The sequence below is a fragment of the Passer domesticus genome, chromosome 6 (assembly GCF_036417665.1).
Source record: "Passer domesticus isolate bPasDom1 chromosome 6, bPasDom1.hap1, whole genome shotgun sequence".
NCBI lineage: Eukaryota > Metazoa > Chordata > Aves > Passeriformes > Passeridae > Passer > Passer domesticus.
In genome coordinates this window covers 39767939-39777031 of record NC_087479.1, presented here as the reverse complement: position 1 = coordinate 39777031, position 9093 = coordinate 39767939, and positions in this window count along the sequence as shown.

Here is a 9093-nt window from a genome sequence, read left to right as displayed (position 1 = left end):
ATTTAGAGTTTAGTCTTCTACACAGAATGAACTGCACTGGAAATGACACAATTCCAATCAATAGTGATGTACCTTTCCAAACATCTCCTCTTTTTACAGTCTACAAATTAAGCATCAATGCCAGCTTTTAGATGTCTCCTTTCACTCCTAAAGAAACCAAGAAGAAAAAAAGAATAGTGATACAGTGTAGGATTAGATAGCAAAACATTTACCAATTTCAGACAGTTTCCATGTCTTGAAGTATTTTTTGTTTCAAAGCAAAGATGAAGAAGCAGTATTAATGGTAAGACAGATATTTGTAGTTCTGTCCAATAAACAGTTCAGATTTAAATGGTGAATAGATTGTTCTCTGTTTTGCAGTTTCATTCTGTACAGACAAGGCTAAATAACCTTGACATTAAGACTCCAAACTATATTTGTGAGATCAAGTTTCCATTCCCAGCCTCTGCTGAAGGACAGCTGTATCATCTCAAGCCAGGCTTTTTCTCTCTTTGTGGCCTCAATTTCTGTTGGTACACAAGGGGTAGTAGGACAGTCATACTTCATACAGTTCATTACATTTTAAATTGTAAGGCAGACAGTGGATCTTGCTGCTTGTTCATGTAGACACAAAACCAATCCTATTTTTGTCTTGCACCTATTCAAAGGGTTTTGTTGTTGCTGTGTCTCTGTATTTGTGCTTAGAGCTCACAGTGCAAGGGCCGATATATCAGGTGATCTCGCAGCTGGATAGAACCAGGTGATAGCCACAATTATATGAAAAAGCTCTGCCCCTCTCACACACACGCACACTAAGCCACCTGTCTGCACTTGTCTGGCAGTCAAAGGAAGTTCCAAAAAAGCTGCTGAGAAATTCTTGTGGTATTATCTGAACCATATCTCGTGAAAGATTCGTTTCAATAATTTTATTACAAGTGCAAGGAGTTACGAGTGCATGAGCTGCAAGTTGCCTACCCTACAGCTTCTCAAAAACAAACAAACAAAAAAGGAATTAGAAAGGTTTATGGCATCACTGTTCTGCAGTTGTAGTGCATTCCCCACCTGAGCACAGAACTGATTTACTTCAAGCAATGAAAAACATGCTCCGAAGTCATGGAAATTGCTTATCTTCCATGCAAGGGATCCAAACAAGAAAAAAGGCTGTGGAAAATTGCTGCAAACAGCAAGGCAGCCTCTTTTCCTCATATGCTGTATGACATGGAATAACACTGCAAACTATGCCTTGAAGAACAAATCTGCCCCTCCAGTGCCAGCATCTTTCCTGCCCAGCTCTACTATTTTAATGATCAATGACACAATCTAGCATCATTACCACTCTTCCACTGTGTCATCCTCAGCTCTTGCACTAATGACTATCCATCAGTATCCTTCAAAAAACCTATACTGTTCTACACATGTTCTGGATATACAGAGATGAACCAAAGTCTTAGAAGTATCTAGAATAATCTTTAATATAATTAATTCAGCACTGACATCCCAGCTATTCTCTGATACAGAGTTAAGAATAGAAGACATTTTCACAGCACTGCTTTGAGACAATTGTTTGACAGGAGGCTGTTTATAGGACTGTTATTAGACCTAATATTAAAGATGAAGGCGAAAAATATATTTTGTCCAATAAATGGTCAAAAATAAAGCAGAAAACATTTTATATTCTTTTTTCCCTGCAGTTCCTTTCTGTTCAGAAAAGGCTGAATGACCTTGACAGCAAGACTTCAGATCATACTTGTGAGATCAGGTTTCCATTCCCAGCCTCCACTGAAGACTTAAGAAGCCTCTGCTGTTGCACAAAGATTGAATTTCATTAACATGAAACAAACAACCCAAGGTTCAGAATGCTGCAAAGTAGATCAAAAGGTTAATTCTTCCTTTGATGGAACAAGAAAGAGCTTTTAATACTTCAGCATGCCCACAATGCTGACAGTAATAGGGGATTGTGAGCTTGTCAGTGGCAGGCTGAAAGGTGATAGCATTAGTCACTTAGAAGAGATCTGGGCCTGAATCCTGCCGGGTGACAAACATGTGATAAAGCACTTTCACTGACAAACAGCAGAATGCATAAAACACATGAAGATTTCATTGCCAGAGCACAATATTCTCTAATGGAAAAAATAGCCCTCTGAAAGCAGCTTTGTTCTCAGAAAAACAGCCCCACTGGGTTTTGGTTGTGATGCTGGTGTTCCATCAGTGTCTGCAAGATTTCATCCCATGCAGACAAAACCTGATTACTAGCTTTCTTTTTCCTTGTACCGCTTCACCTTTTTCCTTTTTTTTGGGTGGGAGAGAGGGTGCAAAGTTGCCAGATTCTTTTCTAAGATTTGGCTATTAGTTCTAGGTATTTTCCCAAGGTGCTTCTGTCCAAGTGGTTGAAACACTTTCTGAAGTTCAGAGGAACTGAAGGTCTCCTCTTTTATCCACAATGTAACATAACAGTCTCCTCCTGGAATAAAGGCTGGACAAAGCATTCTTTTCTCATTGGGTCATTTTCTACAAACATACTGGGGTTTGGGGTTTTTTCTTGGGTAACTGGGACTATCAGAATTGTCAAACTAATGATTTCTGCTTTTTTTCCTCCCTTTAAATATGAAAATATTAAATGTTTCAGTGTTCCAAGAGAGAAATCTTAGGTTCCAATACATGAAGTTGAAGCAGAGTATTTTGCTCTGTCTCAGCACAATGTCAAACCACAACTCCCTAGACTGGCATATGCTTCATGCCCACACTCTCCCCTGGAGGCTGAGCTCTCCTTCAGCTTACACCTTCTGTGAGGCACAGTGACCTCTCTCCTTGCTCTTTTTCGTAGTGCAGGTATCATCAAGTTTGACAGACAAATCCAGGGACTGAAAATAGCTCTCTAAATCCATTTTATGTCTTGAAAAAATGTTCAACCCTTTGATTTTTTCCCCTCAATGAAAGCTGTCTGCAAAAAGAAAAATCTGTTCAGGTGAAACCTTTTTTTTCCATCAGGTGTTTCCTTTATATTTTGTAGGTGAGCCCTAAATTTATTTTTTTGGTTTTAGTTTAGTTTGTTGGGTTTTTTTAATCTCTATCTTATTTAGATATGGGCCTTTACTGCTAAGGTGTCATAACACCTGGGGAACAGAATAGGACAGGACAGGAAAGAAAGGGAATTCTGCTTTACCAATGCATCAAGCTATTTTCACACAGAATACTTAGATCTCCCTTCCTAGTTTGGAAACCAATTTGTCAGCTTCCACTGGGGTTATGGAAAAAATGCTTCCGTGCTTAACGCCTGGTACATGTGGCTGCTCCTCCTCCTCCTCCGCTATACTCCAAAGATCCTCCACTCAAACATGTGTGTGATATCACAAACTGGGAACTGCAATCTTTGCAAACTGCCCTTCATCAACACTGTCAATGTTGCCATCTGCTTTATTATCTAAAAGTATTAAATCTATTATTTAAAAGTAAAGTAAAGTATTAGTGCACCTTCTATCCACCAGTCTGGGAAAAGGCAGAGAAGAGGGAAGTTCTTTGATAATAGCTTCCCACACCATCATCTTTTCGAGTCTTTAAATGACTAATACTATCCTGCAAAGAGAGATGATATCTGCATTCATCTTCAGAGACATCTGAATGATCTTCACCTATAAAGTGAGACAAAGATTTCCATTATTTAAGCTGTTGGCAAAACCAGCTCCAGCGTTTACTGTAACGAAAATCCAAGCTTTTTGCAGCTTCCTGATAACACTGTAACAGATATGCTGTTTCTGAAAGAACTGTTATCTTCAGGCTGATATTCCCATTCATTGCTGAATCTGGTTTGTAGGAGACACTAGCACAACATTTTGAAAACAAATCTAGTTTTTTATGGAAAAAGTCTTAGTTGATCTTCATCTTTTACCACCAACTTAGAGGGATTTCCCTTCTCTTTCAGTGTAACTTAGTCATATACTTTATCTCAGCTCTCATTCTAGGTTCAAAGAAAGGAAAACAACTAGGAACTACCTCACTGCAGAAATGCTGTACTCCAAAGAATACACTGACTTCTATTAGGAAGAAAGAGATCTGAAAAAGAGGATTGTGGGTTTGTTTCATTGGTAGCAGATGCCAGTTGTCATTCAACCTGATGTTTTGAAACAACAAGCTACCCCTATCAGAATAATTTTTAAACAATTACGTCAAATCCCATCATGGGAAAATGTAATTTAGGAAGCAACACACCTCTAGCTGAGGATACATTTATAGCCAAGTACAGGCAATGAGAGCCTTTGCCGTTTTAGTCAAAATATTGTCTCTGCAGGTGCTGCTCTGCACAAAATAGGGCCTGGATCTGAAATTAAAGACTCTGTCTGGTGCATGAGCTTTTACTTTGTTAGAGGAATCAAAGGGAGATAATGCCTTTTCTAGCTTTTAAATCTGGAGTGAACAGGGGTCAGCTCCTGTTCAAAAAGCTTCAGGGCATTCTGTCCCCCGATTCCTTTCAAGCCATTCTTCTAACCTGGGCCTGATGGACTGCATTGGGTCCTAGCTCCCCCCACTACTATCTTCAACATATCCCTAAAGCCAAAGGCAGCAATCAGAAAATAAGTCCATTGTGTTCATTCAAGCAGTGACAGCACAAGAACTGGCTGTGAGGCTGGTGTGGAGGGCATATATCCATGTCACTCCTCACCTTCAAAGGGATCTTGTTGGAGACTGAAAATCTGGCCCTTTATTTTCAGGTGTAATTCACTTTTGAAATACAGTATTTCCCAGTGGAAAAATTTCTTACCTAGATCAACCTTCATCCTACTGGCAGCAAACAAGCAAGAATCAGCAGAGCTTCTTATCATAAGAAGGGCTTAGCTCAAGCACAGTATCTGATCATGCCAAACCATGCTGGACACCTCACAGCAGTGCCCCAGAGGCTTCAGCTGCTCACCACATCAGGTACAGTAAAGAGGCAGGAAGCAGTGGGGGAAAATAAAACAAGAAAGAATAGGAATCCAAGAGCAACACATCAGATGGGATGTGGGCACAGCAGGGCTTGTTGTTCCTAATGAACCACAACAGAGCTCAGGTTTGCCTCCTGTTTGTGGAAGATCCTGTTCTTGTGGAGAGATTTGAGCATGATGAGTGACAACGGGAAGGTACTCTTGCCATGCTGGGTATACAGCCATCCCACTGACTACTGTACAACACAGAGATGTGTCCATGTTTAAAATTAGCTACACTGGGTACAGTGTGCCATATTGATCTCACAGAGTGAAGGTCGGAATGGGAGCAAAATCCAGCTAAGGAGCTGAAGAAAATGAGCTTATGCTGGGCTCTGTGCTGCACTAAACCAGTGGCAGAATGAGGCAGTTCAAATCTAACTAGGCCACAACTGAAATTGTTCAAGTTCAAATCTGAACATGCCACAACTTTGAGGGCAGTGTAGAAATATTCTGGCTGAGGTACACCCAATGGACAAAGAGACTTCACCCCCTCCCCCTCTCATTCACAGATGCACATGTGATTGGACAAATTTCCATCTTCCTTCCACAGCTCCTCTTGGGGCAATCCACACCACTTGTCCCACAAGGTAGAGTTCTGGCAGAAGTAGGACTAAAATATTCTTTTCTTTCCAGAAAAGTTTCTCTGGAAATGTGGAGCCTTGTATGTTGCTTTTTTTTTTTTTTTTAATCTTGGCACATTTTATTAGGTGAAGAACAAACCTGTATCTCTTCCAGTTCTAGGGCTAGTACAGATTTTGTTATAGCTGGGGATCTCTGCATTACAATCTGTTGAGGGGTATGTACGTACCCTTACAAGCTTATTAAAGGGTATCTCACATAACACACAGGGTAATATTTTTGGAGAGTTTATTTGTTCAAGGAGAGTCATCATTAAGAAACCCTTAATGCCTGGAAGCTCCTAATGCCCTTCATTTCTCCAAGCCAAGGTAGAAGGTTATTTCTCCAACCCTAAATATGTGCAATGGCAAATATTCAAGTAATGCCATCATTAAACTGAGTGGACTGTGGGAAAAAATTGTGCCAACACCTAGGTACATAGTGTCAGACATTAAATCTATTTGAAAGATTTCTACATAAAAATAGCCACATTTCCATGAAGCAGAATCCTCAAAATTTGAATGTAAGGTGCTCAACATTAGTTTCTGGCTTGAAAAATATTGACCTCAGATTGAAAACTCAGAGGCAGAATCAAAAGCAAGAGTGCAGCATTCACAACTTGCTGATGAAGCATTCACATCTGGATATTCCCTCCTGCATACACAGAAAAAGTGTTCTCTAACACTCCCAAGCAATAAGACTACAGGCCCATTAAACCTGCAGAGGTTTGAAGGACAATGTCAAAGAATCATAAAAATTACAAGCCCTATTAATTAACAACCTGCCTATCTCTCTGCCAAAGAAGGGATTATTTTCTTTGACTCATCCAGTTTTAAAATGGATGAGGAGATACTATTTTATTGCAAAGGAGTCCTAATGAATGTTCATTTACAGCTCCGGGGAGTTAATTCCAATTCTGAGCTGCATATACAGCATTGCAGCCACCAGCCCAAAACCATCAAAAGATATCTGAGCTCAAGAGCACCTAAGTCTCTTTCTGTAATATTCCCCTGTTTTACTGTTTGTCCTTCCTTTCTGATACTATCTATAAGAAAACAGGATTTATTTAGCAGTTCATCTGCTCCTGCTGCATAATCCTCTGCAGCATACTGCTGGCAGTTGCAGGGATAATTATGTGACCAGGAAGGTTCTGGCAGCGGGTAGCACCCAGTGGCAGGAATGAATGAATTTGAAAAGATTAGCTTATTTTCATGAAGAGTCCTTTGAGAAAGACAGAGGAATGCTGAGAAATCAGTAGGAAGGGATGTCTTTCCAATAAAACCACAGAATTTGCAGGCAGTACCCCAAATCTGTCTACCCAGCACTGTCACAGCATTTTGACCAAGGGTTCAGTTTCCATCTCAAAACAGGGCTTGCAAGTTGGGCACTGCTAAAATATTTTCAAATTCATGGAACAAGGTTTAAATGTTATTAAACACAGAAGACACTTGAATTCCTTAACAAATGTGCTTTCAACAGGGCTCAGTGTTTTCTTAAAGGGTTTTTGTATGGTAATGTGACATTTCATGGCCTACATGTAGACAATTATCTCTTTTCTTGGGGAGCTGATATGCAAGGACAGAATGTGGATACAGGATCTGGAGCTGTTACTAAAGGTAAGGAATTAAGGGGCTTGAGGAGGCCTTAGCAAGGGACATTCAGGCAATGTCAGACTCTCACACCAGCTGGAATCAGTATATTTTGTTGTGGCTCTAAATGATTTTGCAGTATCTCACAGGTCTTCCACAACTAGATTACTGTGATCCAACAAGATTCCAAATTAATGACAGAAAAAAATAATTACAAGGCTTGTTGTTACTTATTCCCATCTCAAAATTTTTTGGACTGCTGTGTAAACAGAACGTGTAGAATCAAACATAATATCTGCTTGTATTGAGTGCAAATTCACAATTAATGCTTTTTGTTCTCAGAAAGCATTATTCCTTGCTCCTACCACAATGAAATCAGTGGAGTTTTTACCACAATTATACTGGGAACAGGAAGAGGTCTTATGCATAGAGGCTTAGAAACCGGAGTATCATCTCCATCCATGTAGCACCCTTGCTGTGTGAGCAGAAATGTTTCTGTTGCTTTTGCTCACAAGCAGCACCAAAAGTTCCCCTGGTTATGGTGCAGGCAGCATTTCTGTGCACTGTGCCTGGTGTCTTCACCTGCCCAGGACACAGGAGGTTGGTAGCATTCCCAGATCACAAACACCTGACTGAGCAAGACTTCAGGATGCTTGGTAATCCACAAGCCACGAACATGCAGGCTGTATTCTCAACCATTCCTACCAAGCCCATTTGGTTTCCCACCTACATTCTTTCTGTTATAATTTGAAATTCATCTACAGTTCCTACAGTTCCACAGTTACACCAACAAAAGAATAAATTTAGGTCCCTTCAAACACTTCCCTTAACCACTCCTTCCTTCCATACTCTCTCTCACATATGACAGTCATACATTTATGAGTTTATGGTTGAAAGTGCTCACCACAGGGATAAATAATGAGGCAGGAAGACAGGTTGGGCAGCAAACTGAAAAACCACAAATGTGAATGTCTTTAGGATTCAACATTTCAGTGTCTGTGCTGGATGTCAGTACTTCTGAAGTAATGTTTTATCCATCTGCTTCCCTTGGTGTATAGTCCAGGAGATTTGAAAAATAACAGAGGCTCCATGTAACAGCATAAAAAGGAAAATATGGGGTTTAGACTAGGACTACATAAATGTAAATTGCAATCAGTCCTATGTAAATTACAGGGGATAAAGATAAGGAAAATAACAAAATCATTTTTTAAAGGAGTTATTTTTCATTCAGACTGAAAATACAACCAGATTTTGGGCAGCTTCATTCACAAGCCTTTGCCTGTAAGTAATAAATCAAGTGAATTAAGAAACTTAATCATTTCTTCTTCTTCTTCTTCTTCTTCTTCTTCTTCTTCTTCTTCTTCTTCTTGTATTTCCTGGATTTTGTCTTTCTTAGGCCTAAAGATAAAACATGAGCCAGTGAACAAACAGTACCACTCCTCCTCTGTCAAGAAAGTAATCTATTCAGCTTTGTTATGGAATAGTTTGCTTCTTCTTGTGTATCTGAAGAGCAACCAGGTTGACAGAACAAGGACTTCAGCAGGGAGCAGTAGGCTGCTTACACAATTTCCCATTACCAGAGAGTCTGTCAGAGCAGTGAGGTGTTTATTCTACTGGAAAGCAAGTTGGGTATGATGTTGTTTAAGCCTTGTAGCTGAATCACCTCTAACATAAGAAATGTATTCCCACAACAGCTTTGGGGTTTTGGTCAGTTTTTTGAAGGAAAAGAGTCAATACTTTCATAATGTTACACATCTCTTCTGAAAACCTGTTAGGCAGTTTGAACTAAATTCATCAGAGGGGGTAGATTCCTCACTAATGTTGTGGAACTAGGCAGATAGGTAGGAAAAGGCAGGAATGCCCTTGCCAGGGTATGGGCAGTAAGTAGCCTCTCTTCAAACATCAAAGGATCTACAAGAGAGTCCTACCCCGAGAAAAAATCCTCT